Here is a 16303-nt window from a genome sequence, read left to right as displayed (position 1 = left end):
TTTTGTCACAGAAAACTGAAAAAGAAGGCTGGTCTGAAAGGCAAGAAACCCAGGTAGAAAGAGACCCAGGTGGAAAGCCAGATGGTTGTAGCCAGAAGGAGGGACACTGAGCCAAGTTCATAGTACCTCCGGGATACAGAGATGGAAAGTAAATAGAATGTTGGCCAGAAGAGACAACTGCCCCAGAGGGGTCTGATTTGGTAGAAGGCACTAGCTCTTCACATGCTACCTCTACAGCATGACAGCTGCAATGCCTCAGAAACAATCCCTAGACTCTGAAGCACTAAGAATACTTCTATCTGCTAAGCCCTATTAGATAACGAAGGCAAGAAACCAGTAAACTCCAAGCAAGAACAGAAATCGTTCCTTTTATCTGACCACTTGGACTTTGAAAAAATATAGATGACTTATATGTTATAGAACATAAAACATAATTCCTACAATTAAAATATGTTTACCCAGTTGTGCAGATGGTTAGTAGCAGGCCACTTTACTATCAATGCCTTTTTAGTAAAAAACAAAGCAAGAGCAAACCCAAAACCCTTACGTTGTCATCATAATTTTACCAATAGTATCAAGTCAATTTCTATTGGGGAAAGAAAAAAGTTACGATAAGAATCTAAGCTAAAATAGAAGAAAACAATTTCACATCATGATACCACTGAGCATTTTTCAATGAACACATGCCTGAAAATTCCATAATAGCATCCAACAGTTGCAGAGAGGGGGAGGAGAGAGAGAGAGAGAGAGAGAGAGAGAGAGAGAGAGAGAGAGAGAGAGAGAGAGAGAGAGAGAGAAGAGAGAATGAGAATATGAGAATCTTGGACACAGTGTTCCTAAATGGCTCACTCTATTTGTTGAAGTGGAAGAGGTCAAGATCACTTAATTACTTCTGCATCCCTGCTGTGAACTGTAAAGTGAAATACGGATTATAGGAAAGGTAATATGAAATGTTACATGCCAAATGCACACTAAGTAATCTAGCATTACACCTATTGTAGTTTCTTGTGAAAGAAAACCAGAGAAAAATATAAATGCAAGATGCATTAGTATTGTTTTTATGATTCAGGATTCAGGATTTACACCTGAAGAGAGTTCAACAATTTCCTTTTCCCTACAGCTAAGCATATCCCTTGTAAGAAATTGTTGCTCAAAGTAGTTCTTCATAGACATTGTTACAAATAAACACAGGCTTTCTAATCTGTATTTGTCAGTGTAGTTTTCTTTAATAAGTAAACCATTTATAGCAAGATTCAAATGGCGATATGAGAAATATTCTTTAAGAAAAACAGCAACTGCTTGCCAAAAGCCTACTAATTTTGTATAAAACATTTTGTACACTTCTCCTAATTTCTATCTAATTTTATTCAGACTGCAGCCTCCCCACCCATTCCCATAAGGTTTTAATGAAAAATTTCCATTGAGTGTAATTTTCATACTTTAAATGACAGCAATGTTTTGGATCTGAAATGGCAAAGTCCTCATTGGCCAAAACAAAATACTCATATCACTTTTGTTTTTAAGCAATCATGTGATTTCTTAAAGAACTGGTACAGCAATCAGTATCTTATATACTCAGAGCCCTTGTATTTGATAGTGTGGCTAATATGAACTACTGCTTCATGTTCGTTTTAACAATGGGATTATTATGGTGTCTTCAAAAAGTAAAGTAACAATAATAATAACAACAATAGACTGCACTGACAACAAATCCATCAGCAAAAGGAAAAATTACATTTCCACTTAATTAGGTAAAAGATTAGAAATTCTCTTCATCAATGCATCACCATGTATGATATGCCCCATCAGCTACAGACATCCGCATACTAAAATTCAAATAGCTATGAAAGAGTGAAAATAGGATATTCATCCAGACTTGTTCTACTGCAGAGCAAAGCCAAGAGAGTGTGTTCTGAATGGCAGTCCCTTAACTTTCTGTTGTACTATTTCAGAGCCCACACAAGACTAGTATGAAAGAATAAACTGATTATGTCATAGATGTCTCACTGGGGCATTGTGTTGTTTGAGGAAAATAAGAGCAGCTGGGGGCCATTTGCTTTTTCAGTTTATGCAAATCGGCTTTGGTCTACCTTGACCACCTACTTTCATCAGAACCCGAGCGTATCTTCTGTGATGGCTTCCAGTTTCTCTCACTTGGGGTTCTCATGCAGTCAGAAATGACTCAAAAGTACAATGCTTTGCAATATACTTTATTTTGTCTCCAAATTACTGTGTGGTAAGGAATTTACAGATGTGAGAGAAGGGACAAAGAGGCTGGAAGATTTCTTCAAATTTGGATAAATTTGAGAAAGCTACTTATTCCAGAGGAATGCAGTCCATTCTGGTTCAAAGCCATGGCTGTGAGACCCATGGTCTTCCCAGTTGACCAAACTGACTCCCAGGGCAGTACGATGATTTATTCTGGGCCTGTTTGTAATGGTCAAGTGAAATGCAAAGCAAGACCTGAGGACAACTATGTAAATGATAGTTAAAGCATTAAAGAGAAGATGACAGGCAAATTACAACACTTGATTGAAAGTCAGTAATCATGAAATGGAATGTCTTTCCATCAAAGAGAAGAAATATCAATTTTATAAACATTAATAGTATTTTAATGTTTTTTAAAAAGCAGAAGGAATGTTATTCATTTAATGTGCCCCAATGCCCAGTGGCTTTCTCTTCTTGTACCTAAACTGAATCATTTGATTTAATCTTTAAGATGAACCTGTAAAAGCTACTTACAGGTCTGTACCATGCACGTGAAAATATAAGATACAGACATAAAATTTATAAAATATTAAAGAAATCAAGTTAGAACATAGAAAATATTATTCTAAATGTTATATCCTGGGTTGGAAAGAAGGTTCTGTGGCTAGTAGCACTGGATATTCTTTAAGGGGCACAGATTCATTTTCTAGTACCCACATGGCAGACACACCAGTCTGTAATGCCAGTGCCGTAGGATCTGATGCTCCATCTGATCTCCAAGGGCAACAGTTATGCACATGGTGCACAGACATCCATTCAGGAAAAATATCCTCGTAAAAATAAAACAAAATAATAAAAGCACTTAAATGTCACTTCTCTCTAATATACTATGTGTGCATTTAAAAAAAAGGACATTGAATATTTATTTGAGTTATAAATACAATGGTATGCATCCACAGGAAGTCATTGTTCATTTCATATTTACTTAAATTTCCTTAGTCATATTTATTTTCTCTTTCCACTACTCCACATTTATTGCTCAACAGTTTTTTTTGTTTGTTTGGTTGATTTTTTTTTACCAGTATTTGATAACAAAAAGGTACCGTGAGCATGCCACCAGCAACAAGGCCTTTGCAAGTCTGCTTGCTTTCATCTTGGTCTCTCAGAGAGCAGTCAGTCAGAGGCTTTTGTGATTATTTGAAAAAGATTATGACCCTGAAGGAAGAAGGGCAGAAAATTGACTATAGATCTGCCTGCAATATGTAGATAACTGAGAAACCATCCTATAAATCCTAGGTAGAATGGTCTGGTAACAAAGCATTTAGAGTCAATTGTGCATGGGGGCCTTAAGAGGGCAGGCTGGTTTCTCCATCTGTTATTTGATCACACCCTTCTGACTCAACAAAGACTAAACCCCAGGAATCCTATGTCAAGTCTTATGTTAAATTAACTTCAGGACACAGTTTTCCATTCAAACGTCAAGTCCAGTCTTCCCTCTTCACCCCATCTAATGCATTCTACCATAGCAATTCCAGTGGAAAAGCTGAGAAAACTAACAATGTAATCAGTGAAAAAGAATTAAGACTTACTTTCTATTTTCTAAGAATTTTGGATAATTTCCCAGAAAATATTATGCACAAAGAGAATTTTGCATTGTTTATAAATATATTATATTAGGCAAGTCTTATAACTTGAAGACTATCCATGAGCTTAAATTAATTAATTTTATTCTTAATTCATTTAATTTTTCTCCAAAATTTCAAAAATAGAAGCTTATGTACATATTATCTCCCATTACTGTGACAGGGTGTCCTATAGAAATTCTTACAGTCATAACTGGTTTTGATGTAAAAGAAGTTTTGAATCATTAGTATTCCCAGTGGGATTGTTCTAGCTCATCCCTTCTCATAATAATTTCTACATCTGGTGCTCCAGACACCACAGGGAACACATGCCCTTTCACACTGCTATCACGGGCCAGTCTTCTAGAATTACTTTTGGACAGAATTGGCTCAGGTTTTGTGTGAATATAAATGCTAATGCTGAGTGTTTTTCTAAGGCTGCTTTCCATGCCGCGTGTGTGTGTGTGTGTGTGTGTGTGTGTGTGTGTGTGTGTGTGTTTACGAACTTTTTCATGTAGGTAGAAGCCATTGTTTAATGTCAGATATCTTCAGTCACTTTCTATCTTACTTTTTGGTGTAACTCTCTAATTCAGCTAAGTTGGCTGGCCAGTGAGCTTCAGGAATCTGTCAACTAGTGCTTTGGTTCCAGGTGAACATCACCATCCTCAGCTTTTAACTTATGTATCCGGAATCCAAACTGAGAGCCTCATACTTACATTGCAAACACTTTCTTCCCTAAGCTACCTCAAAAAGCCCCTGGGTTACTTTAAGTTTTATATATACTGAATGATACTCAGATAGTTTCAATGGCTTAGAAGTTGTGTTTAGAGATTACTTAGCTAATTTTGACTCAGAGTAACAAATATGTCCATTCATCCTCACTGTCATTGTTAAGGACGCAGGGGAAAGGAATCCGATGCTGCTGCGATAAACTGAGAAAGCCCAGAATTTGTCCTTGCGTTGCCAGGAAAGAACATTGTTGAATAATGTTCCTGCACCATGTCCATGTGTTTGATCTGGGATGTGAATATTCTTCCCATCTTTCTTTGTTAATGAGGGTGACCGGTGAAATCTTTGTGGCTTCCAAAATGTCTTTATGGAAAATTTAAAAAAAATGAATACTCAATGTCTATGATATACACATACATATCAATGCTAGCATTTTTTAAACACACACACACACACACACACACACACACACACACACACACACACACACACCGAGAGAGAGAGAGAGAGAGAGAGAGAGAGAGAGAGAGAGAGAGAGAGAGCGAGAGAGCGCTATCAATTTTTTTGGAGAGTGATTCATTATTCCCTAAGGTGAGTATGTTTTTTGAATGTCTAGGTCAAAGACTAGACTCTCTAGGAAGCCAATAGTGATTATTCATGCATTTGTGATCTTCCCTTGCTCTGGTCAGTAGCAATTCTTATTTCCTCTGTGATGGAGATTGAGTCTAATGACTTGATTCAATTTGGAATCTGCATGTCCAAAAGCTAAAGGTCCTTCTCCCCAGTTTGTTTTTGATTGTTCAATAAAAATTTCAAAGTCTAATGACTGGGCACAGGCAGGAATCATGAGGGCAAGGTCTCAGAGAGGAATGAGACAGAAATGTCAGGACTTGGAGTAGAAGGATGGGACATAGGAGAAGCAGGAAATAAAGCCAACCAGCTATGTCAGACTTCGATTAAGTGGCCACTGGTCACTTTCTAGACTGGGCCTTGGGTAGCAGATGAAGGTTTAGGAGTGCCCAGCCTTTGAGGTGGCCAAGACATTTAAAAAATAAACCAATGTATGTGTGTGTCTTTCATTCATCATCCAAAAATAGCTCCTAGGTGGGTTCCGGATGTGATGCCCCCAGAACACAATGCAATGTAGCAAAAACTCACCACTACACCTGTGATATTGAGAAACCATTGTTTGAAAATGCAATTAACCTGAATAGATTAACTTAATAACAGGATGAGTTTCATACATTACATCTTGTCTTTGACTACATGTCAAAATAAAAACAGAATAACTTTCAGACATTGACTTAGCAACCATGGTATCTATTCTTTATCTATACTGTTGATGAGTCTAATTCAATGACTCAATCTATTCCGAGGTCCTATCTATTGCCTTGTCATATGTGCTTCTGAGTACTCTGGCTGCAAAGCAGGGCGTTACAATTTTCTTAATGGGTGAGCATATTCTTTGCTCCATATCAAAATTTAGCATGGTGAAGTTTAGGATACTTTATCTAAATATTTGCTTTTTCCAGAATTGATAAAGACAAACTTTGAAACAAAATATTTCACCGCATAACGCATAAACTTCAGAAGAATGACTGAATTAAATGTTACATATTCATTAACTACCATCAACAATAAAGGCATAAATAAATATTTTTAAAATCTCCATGTTTTCAGGGCATTTCTTTGGGGATCTGATGAACAAAATGCATACCATCAGTAACACCAGCAGTGCTGTCTCCCGCTGGGCTGCATTGTCTCAAGGACATCTGTGCAGACTCCTTTTCAGCATGGAATGCTGCTTGCTGCCTGAATCAAACACAGACCCTTTTGTCAGAGAAAAATCTGAATTTTGATATTTTCATTTAAGCGGAAAGCAGCTTTCTTCAATCAAACAGAAGACGTAATTTATTTTAGAGTATGAGATTAATAGATACCATTAGCTTCAAGAGAGTTCTTTTATCAGACAATGGAGATGTATTACTTACTTCTAAACCAGATGCACTATTCATTCACCAGAAGCTAAAGCTGTTGGACAACTGAAAGTTCCACGAAGAAGGAGATAGGGAGTTTTTAAATCAGGTCGGTAACATGAGACTGCCCTATTGAGTACAACCCACCTAAAAAAGGCTTGTGCACAGTGATTTGTTTCTGGGCTCCCAAAAATGGCTGTTAGTGAAGATTCAATCTTTCCGAGATGAGAATATTCATAAGAAGCCCCCTCAGACATAAAGGTCAGACAGATTCCTTAATATCCTGGCCTGAAAATATCATCTCCATGAAATTTAAGGCAAATGGCATGACTCTTTCAGTATACCAAGTCCTCTTTCTGAGCCACTATTTCAACATAATGATCTAAGGATATTTACAAAGTTAGGATAAGAAAAATGTCTGCATTTGTCTCTCTACCTCTATATCTCTCAGTCTCGGTCTCAGGATCTGTCTTGTCTTTCTGCCTCTCTTGCTGTTTCTCTCTGTTTCTCTCCTTCTCTCTTTTTCTTCTTCTCTCGACTCGTTTCCTGCCTTCTCTTTTTCACTCTCTTTTGAAACTTTATTCCTCATGTGTAGTTAAGTTATCTGTTTTTACACTGAATAAAGCCCCGGCTTGTCTTTAGCGTATAGAATGTTTTCACTATGTCTGATATCTTCCAATAATCATCAGACCTTCAGACTCTTCTGAGTAGGAGGCTACGGAAGTGTTGAAGGTAGGGCAGAGAAGCAAATGTTTTCCAGAAAGAGAGCAGAGCACATATGAGTTGCAACTGACACAGTATACTGCAGAATATTACTCCTCATAAATGAGACTTTCATTGGGATGGAGTAAACACTTAAAGATTAAGAGTGCTGCTGCTCTTCCAGAGGAATGGAGTTCAGTTCCTAATGCCCAGGTCAAGCAGCTCAAAACTGATTACAATTCTAATTCTGGAGACTCTGATGCCCCCTTCTTGCATCGGTAGAAACCCACACATGTTGCATATATTTTTATAAACACATATCAAGCAATATAAAAAAATAATAAAATGAATTCTAGGGGTAGTAGAGGCAGACTACAGGATGGCTTGAGGGACACAAGAGACAGAGAAGTTTCTTTAAGAATTAACTAGAGAAGATAAACAGAAATGTCTGTGGATTAGTTCTATATGTATATAAATAACTTTTTTAAAAAAAAGTCATCCTCTATCAAATGTAGGATTGGTAAAGATCTTTTACCAATCTGTTCGTTGTTGTTTTTTCCTAATGAAATAAACCCACACACCAATGACCACTTGATGTTTGACAAAGGAGCTAAAACCATCCAGTGGAAAAAAGATAGCATTTACAACAAATGGTGCTGGTTCAACTGGAGGTCAGCATGTAGAAGAATGCAAATCTACCCATTCTTATCTCCTGTACTAAGCTCAAGTCCAAGTGGATCAAGAACCTCCACATAGAACCAAATACACTCAAAAACTGATAGAAGAAAAAGTGGGGAGGAGCCTCAAACACACAGGCACTGGGGAAAATTTCCTGAACAGAACACCATAGTCTTATGCTCTAAAATTGACAAATGAGACCTCATAAAACTGCAAAGCTTCTGTAAGGGAAAGGACACTGTCATTAGGACAAAATGGCAACCAAAAGATTGGGAAAAGATCTTTACTGATCCTGAATAGGATAGAGGGCTAGTATCCAATATATACAAAGAATTCAAGGAGTTAGACTCCAGAGAATCAAATAAACCTATCAAAAATTTGGTATACAGCTAAACCAAGAATTCTCAGCTGAGGAATATCGAAAGGCTGAGAAGTCCCTAAAGAAATGTTCAACATCCTTAATCATCCGGGAAATGCAAATCCAAATAACCCTGAGATTCCACCTCATACCAGTCAGAATCCTAAAATAAAAAACTCAGGTGACAAGAGAAACTGGCGAGAATGTGGAGAAAGAGGAACACTCCTCCATTTTTGGGGGGATTTCAAACTGGTACAACCACTCTGGAAATCAGTCCTCAGAAAATTGGACATAGTACTACCTGAGGACCCAGCTATATCACTCCTGGGCATATACTCAAAAAATGCTTCAACATATAACTAGGACACGTGCTCCACTACTTTCATAGCAGCCTTAATTATAGTAGCCAGAAGCTGGAAAGAACCTAGATGTCCCTCAACAGAGGAATGGATACAGAAAATGTGGTACATCTACACAATGGAGTATTACTCAGCTATTAAAAATAATGACTTCATGAAATTCATAGGCAAATCGATGGAACTAGAAAAAACCTTCCTGAGTGAGGCAACCCAATCTCTTTCTCTCTCTCTCTCTCTCTCTCTCTCTCTCTCACACACACACACACACACACACACACACACACACACACACAAAGAAGGAAAGAAAGAAAAGAAAAGGAAAGAAAAAAACACACATTGTATGCAGTCACTGATAAGTGGATATTAGCCCAAAAGCCCAGATTACCCAATCCACAGGCCACATGAAGCTCAAGAAGAAGGACAACCAAAGTGTGGCTGCTTCAATCCTTCTTAAAAGGGGGAACAAAAATATTCTTAGAAGGAGCTATGGAGGAAAAGTTTGGAGTTTAGACTGAAGGAATGGCCATTCAGAGCCTGCCCCACCTGGATATCCAGCCCACATACATATAGCGACCAAACCCAGACAATATTTCTGATGCCAAGAAGTGCATGCTTACAATATCCTGGTATAGCTGTCTCCTGAGAGACTCTGCCAGAGAATGACAAATGCAGAGTTGAATGCTGGCAGCCAACCATTGAACTGAGAATAGGGTCCCTAATGGAGGAGTTAGAGAAAGGATTGAAAGAGCTGAAGGGGCCAACCAATCATAGTTCCCAGGGACTAAACCACCATCCAAAGAGGACAGACCTATGGTTCCATCTGCATATGTAGCAGAAGATGGCCTTGTTAGGCATCAATGGGAAGAGAATCCCTTGGTCCTGCCAAGGCTTGATGCCCCAGTGTAGGGGAATGTCAGGGAAGGAGTGGGTGGGTGGGGTGGAGAAGACCCTCATAGAATCAGTGGAGGGGGGGATGGGATAGGGATTTGGACTGGAAACAGGGAAAGGGGATAGCATTTGCAGTATAAATAAAAAATCCAATAAAGAGATGAATAAATTAGAAAGGTTCTATGTCAAATGCATTCACCAAAACAACTGTCAACACTTATGTGGCAGGAAAAACACTGAACTGTCCATGTCATGTAAAGAAGGTCAGCTAATAAGAACCCATTTGCACAGTCATCTTTGTGGCTGTAGGTGTAGCTAATTGGGATAGCAATCATTAGCATGCATGTGAATCTGGATTCCATCCCTAGATCTGGAGAAAATGCATTTCTACTCTTAATACCAAGGCTGTGATTTTTCTCAAGAACCATCACATATAACATGTTTTATTGCATACAGATTTAGCTTTTAGAAACCCAGAGGTAGATACCTTTAGATAAATCTTTATTCCATTTTTTTCAAAATATGGTCATCATGCAGCATAGTTTGTCCCCTTGGTCTGAACAAAAATTAGAAACCATGCTCAGGTTTTGTTCTTCCCAGAGTTCTTTTTCTTGACACAAAGTTGCAAGGTCATGACTACAACTGTCCATCATTCAGCAGCTATGTGGCAATTATTGCCAAGCTGATGAGCATTGTAAATGATCAGTCTTTGTTAACCAGATGATTAAAACCAGTTGTAACTGTAATGAATAGGATGACAATATCAGCTCCCAGTGGAACAAAACTCAAGTGGGAGGTAAGTCATTGCCTTGATTTCTCTTTCTTGCTTTGTTGTTGAAAACTACATTCAGCCAACAACAACTTAGTATTTTTTATCTATTTCCAGAAAACAAAGGATACATAAAATTTTAAAAAGATAAGAGATTTAAAAAAAAAACTTTGACCTGAGGTAGGACCCGAAGAGGTGTGTAACAAAAGGAAGGAGAATTTGGGCAAAATGATAAAAACTAATTTATGACCAACAGCACTATGTATAAATGGCAAACATCTGGATCTGCAACCAGTGAACTGGGGTAGTTATGTAGGTACTGACCGGGGCAGGTGGATGCACCTGGTACATCATCAGGTGGTTGTTGATGCACCTGGGCAGATAGTGGGCAGGTTGTTCTGAAAGGGCAGGAAGGCTTAGGAAAGCAGGCAGACAAGTTCTGTTTGAACACAGGAAAATCATTCATTCCCTCATTCATTTGCTCATTCCTTATTCACCAGAGTACCTCCCTATTCCTAGGCAACCAGACAGGTCAGATTCCCAAAGTGTGATAGACAGTTCTTACTCCAGACTATGTGGAGAAGACACTGCAACTAAAGGGTCAGATTTAAAGCATAATCTATGTTGAGATTCTGCATGTTGGACTTCAAATATTTGTTAGTATTTGTAAAGTGTTCCATGGGTTTTAGTATTGCTGTCTAGTTCTTTTTAAGCATGTTTAGAAATGTAACTATCTTGACATAATTCCAAGAAATTAAATTTCTGGGGAGGAGAGTATTTCTAGTTGTCAAAATCAATTTATTGGACACAAGAGTAGATAAGGTTGCAGCTTGGGTTAGTATTGCTTACGGATGGTGGAGGAAATTCCATGTTCGATGAACCTTAACTAGACTTTACAACAGTGATCCTTCATTCACTGCCCATACAGGAAAAACCTATCTTAAACAAAACAAAAACATACAAATAATAATAAAAAAAGAAAAGAGAAGGGAAACAGAACATGATTATGTATAAGAAGCCAGCACCATTTAAACGAATGCAGTTCATCAGTATGAGGCATTCTACATTTTTTTAATTACTGCTAACAATAATATCTTGCTGTTGTTTTATTTATGTTTGTATAGCTGTGGAATCTGCGGATTAAAATGGACACATGTCTCAAATCACACAATAAAATAATCCAAGCTTTGCACAGTCTTAATTACTCATATTCTTTTCTCAGTGAAAAAGGGCTCAGCATGTCATCAATAAGATATCTTCATCAATCAGCTCTGCTCAAAAGCATCGAGACCTTTGGACTAGTGTGGTGCAATCACCCAGCTTCATATATTAGAGAAACAAAGGGAGCAGGAATGAACAGAGGGATGAAGAGGTTGGTATTGTTTATGAAAGAAAAGCTAATCTTCAACATTGAATATATGTGGTAAAGAATGCTACAACAGGGTTGGAATGAAAAAGAATGTTACAAGAAGGTCTAAAATATAGTAAAGGTATAGATTTCAATGATCTCTTTTTAAAAAGGGGAATGAGCAAAATTTAAGGAATGATAAAACTCCTTTTTTTCCCTACGATTTTTCTGAAATGCCTTTGTAGCTAAGATAAATGATTGTATTGCTACCGAAGTTTCAGGTCAGGGATGCCAAATAAAGGTCTTCAAGTCCCTTCCACATATGCTGAATAACTGAGCAGGTCTGGTGTGTAAATCTATTGGAGTTTAGAGCCGATCTGTTACAGAGTCACCAAGATCAGATTTTTAGCAGAATGAAGGGCAAGTGTAGGTTTTTTCTTCTTACATCCTGTAGCTTCACTGTACATTAGCTCAGATGTCTCTAAAGATAAAGTTCCCATATATTTTCAGAGCTTAATAAAAAAGGTTTTGACACATTTATAAAAATAAATGTCTAAAAGCAATTTGATAGGATGTTTTTGAAGCTAAAGCACAGACTACCTTGTTCCCTTTTCTGACACTGACATCATTATCATGAGACTAAAAGGAACAACACTGGATAGACTGCTTATCAGACTGGATAATGACCTGATTTATTATAGAAAACCCAGTTAGGCTTAGAAAATCTATAGAAGCCCACTGATCTCTCAAGACCGTTTGAAGTATAGTGCTGAGATAAAATAAAAGGCTTGTTAGACCTGGTGAGCCTGTGAAAGGAGATTTTTGTCTCATTAGCACCAGAACCAAAATTTCTGATCTACCTCAGGCCGAAATGCCAAGCTTGAAACTGCTATGTGCAGTTGGCTGTGCAGGCACCCAAATAAGTGATCATGGTGTGTAAACAGCAGGATTAGTGTTTCTGAGTCTCTACTGTACAGAGGAGCATACTTGGTTTACTCCAGTCATACTCAAAGGGCCACAGAATCCACTGGGAGAAAGGTAGCAGATATGAAGAAAGAGCAGAGAGAACTTTTTTCCATTTACTATGAATTCAGAGTCATCCAGGAATTGATTCATTATTTAAAAAATTGTTAAACATTAAGGAATGTCAAGGTGTTGTTCTGGGTACAGAATACTGGAGAAAATAAAAAATATTTTTGATTATCATGAATTTTTAAAAAAATCTGTATTCAGACAATAATGAGGACATCAGTCTGACTCAAGCTACTTGAACTTCATAAAATAACCTATAACATTTGCATTTTCCATTAGAACTGCAGAGAAGCATATTGATATATCATTACCCAATACACATAGAGAATGAAAGTGCTTTTTAATCTAGTGGAATATATAAGCCCAATATTAAAGTAATAGTAACAATTACTATTTATTTAATGTTTATTATAAAGCAAGCTCTGTTTCATTAAATTAATTTTTCAAACAAAGAGACGTGATATTCCACAAAACTTCATGTTAAACCTGAAAATTCTCACTGCCACCATATAATGATGCCTAGGAGGCTTATATAAATTGATACAATGAATAGAGCACCTTAAGGTAACACGCCAAAAGGTTTCCTTGCTAACAGAGAAAATATGCAGAATCTGAACTCTGGGCAAGATGTTTTTTGATGGCTTCACTATGCCAAACGCACTGGTTTTCTAATATTAGCAAGCATTAGAAGCATCCAGAAATGTTGTCAGGACAAATAATGACCATACAATCAAGATGCAGCAAATCCTAGTTCAATACAAAATTGAGCAAAGTTCATCTATCATTTCAGCTTCATACAGAACTCTGAGGCTAAATTGCATACAGATACAAAAGCAAACAAAAGAAGAAAGCAGATATGATCCAGATTTCTGGGACTTCAGAGCATTTAACTATTTGAAAGGACTGCTTTTGTTTTGTCCTTTCCCATACCTGAGTGCAACTGAGTATTTGTTACAAGCTTACTAAGTTGGCTACTAATCATGTGTGTGTGTGTTTGTGTGTGTGTGCGTGTGTGTGTGTGTATACATATATATATGTATGTTTAGTTATTTCATCTTAGCACCTCTGAACAATAGGTACAATAGAAATCCAACTGCATAGAAAAGGACATAAAGTAAATACAACAACAACAACAACAACAACAACAACAACAACAATAATGGGTCAGACACAGTCAGGTAGGTCAATGGAATAGAATTGAAGACCCAGAAATGAACATTCATACCTATGATCACTTGATCTTTGAAAAAGGAGCTAACACCATGCACTGGAAAAAAGATAGCATTTTCAACAAATGGTGCTGGTTCAATTACAGGTCAGCATGTAGAAGAATGCACATCAATCCATTCTTATTGCCCTGTACAAAACTCAAGTCCAAGTGGATCAAGGACCTCCACATAAAACCAGATACACTCAGACTGACAGAAGATAAAGTGGGGAAAAGCCTCAAACACATGGGCACTGGGGAAAATTTCCTGAACAGAACACCAAAGTCTTATGCTCTAAGATCAAGAATCTACAAACAGAACCTCATAAAATTACAAAGCTTCTGTAAGGCAAAGGACACTGTCATTAGGACAAAATGGCAACCAACAGAATGAGAAAAGATCTTTACCAATCCTACATCTGATAGAGGGCTAATATCCAATATATGCATAATTCAAGAAGTTAGACTCCAGAGAACCAAATAACCTTATCAAAAATGGGGTACAGAGCTAAACAAAGAATTCTGAGCTGAGAAATTTCAAATGGTTGAGAATACCTAAAGAAATGCTCAACCTTCTTAGTATCAGGGAAATGCAAATCAAAGCAACCCTGAGATTCTACCTCACACCATTTAGAATGGCTAAAATATATACTAAGGTGACAGCAGATGCTGGCGAGGATGTGGAGAAAGAAAAACACTCCTCCATTGTTGGTGGGATTGCAAGCTGGTACAACCACTCTGGAAACCAGTCCTCAGAAAATTGGACATAGTACTACCTGAGGACCCAGCTATATCACTCCTGGGAATATACCCAAATGATTCTCCAATATATAACTAGAACACATGCTCCAATATGTTCATATGTTCATAGCAGCCTTATTTATAATAACCAGAACCTGGAAAGAACATAGATGTTCCTCAACAGAAGAATGGATACAGAAAATGTAGGACATTTACACAATGGAGTAGTACTCAGCTATTAAAAACAATGACTTCATGAAATTCATAGGCAAATGGATGGAACTAGAAAATATCATCCTGAGTGATGTAACCCAATAACAAAAACCACAAACATGATAAGTGGATATTAGCCCAAAAGCTCGGATTACCCAAGATATAATCCACAGACTATATGTAGCTCAAGAAGAAGGATGACCAAAGTGCAATGTTTCAGTTCTTCTTAAAAGGGAGAAAAAAATATCCTTAGAAGGAGATATGGAAAAAAAGTTTGCAGCTTAGACTGAAGGAATGGCCATTCAGAGCCTGCCCCACCTGGAGATCCAGCCCATATACATACAGCCACCAAACCCAGACAATATTTCTGATGCCAAGAAGTGCATGCTGACAATATCCTGGTATAGCTGTCTCCTGAGAGACTCTGCCAGAGAATGACAAATGCAGAGTTGAATGCTGGCAGCCAACCATTGAACTAATAAGGTCCTCATTGAAGGAGTTAGAGGAAGGATTGAAGAAGCTAAAGGGATTTGCAACCCCATAAGAACAACAACAAATGAACCAGAGCTCCTAGGGACTAAACCAATGTCTAAAGAGTACACATGGATAGATCTAGGCTCCAGCTGCATGTGTAGTAGAGGATAGCATTGTTTGGTATCAATGGGAGTAAAGGCCCTTTGTCTTGTGAGGGCTCGATTCCCAGTGTAGGGGAATGCCAGAGAGGTGTGGTGGGAGTGGTTGGGTGGGAGGAGTGCATGCTCATAGAAGCAGAGGTATAGGGGATGAGATAGGGATGTTCCAAAGAGGAAATTGGGAAAGGGTTAACATAAATACATAAACTATCCAATAAGAGAAAATTATATTAGGTCAATTCTTACAGATCTTTCAGCTGAATACAAATGGATTCCAAAGCAATTTAACTTCTGAAGCCTTTGTCAGTTTTTCTCTCCTAGTACTCCTATGAGGAACATAGATCCTTGCTTTATCATAAAAGCATTGGAAACTCAGAATAGAGAAAGCGAGGCAGTTCCTATGACTTTGCAAAGCCTGGTACCTGCCTAAAAAGGTGGGCACCCTGACGGCACAGAGCCAAGTCTATCTCCAGTGCAGATCCCTTCTTCCTTTACTCACTGGCTGCGTGATCAGGTGGGGCCAGCATCACATCATCTGTGTTCCACTTAAATCCCTGCTTTCTTATGTGCCTAATTATAAAAAACCCTGTGTGGATTTATATCTACTTTTTACATCTTACCTGCTGTAAGCTTTATCAGTCCTATGACCATGCCATATCTACAGGTCATTAGGCAAGATTGGCTATTAATATTTCCCAATCTAAACAAAGTATTAGTAATGTAAAGGACTATTTAATTTAGCACATATCGGGAGGAGTTGTGTGTTTTCTCTTCACTTGTATCTGGACAGCAAGGCACTTTGGAAAACAATTTTCTTACTTAAGCCACCTCCAACTATTTG

The 16303-nt window shown here is 37.9% G+C and overlaps 1 protein-coding gene and 1 long non-coding RNA gene across 46 annotated transcripts in view; one reads left to right on the top strand and one right to left on the bottom strand.

Annotated features, from left to right (window-relative positions):
* The window catches only part of LOC120093189 (uncharacterized), a 47753-nt gene extending 36088 nt beyond the window's left edge, over positions 1-11665 (top strand). The window contains exon 4 of the long non-coding RNA XR_015622656.1: positions 11512-11665. This is a non-coding gene — a long non-coding RNA (uncharacterized LOC120093189). The remainder of the gene's footprint in view (positions 1-11511) is intronic.
* The window catches only part of Nrxn1 (neurexin 1), a 1143874-nt gene that overhangs the window by 930398 nt on the left and 197173 nt on the right, over positions 1-16303 (bottom strand).

The sequence above is a fragment of the Rattus norvegicus genome, chromosome 6, assembly GCF_021556685.1.
Source record: "Rattus norvegicus strain SHRSP/BbbUtx chromosome 6, alternate assembly SHRSP_T2T, whole genome shotgun sequence".
NCBI classification, from domain to species: domain Eukaryota; kingdom Metazoa; phylum Chordata; class Mammalia; order Rodentia; family Muridae; genus Rattus; species Rattus norvegicus.
The sequence above is the reverse complement of the archived record's forward strand: the minus strand, read 5'-3'. Positions and strand labels throughout refer to the sequence as shown.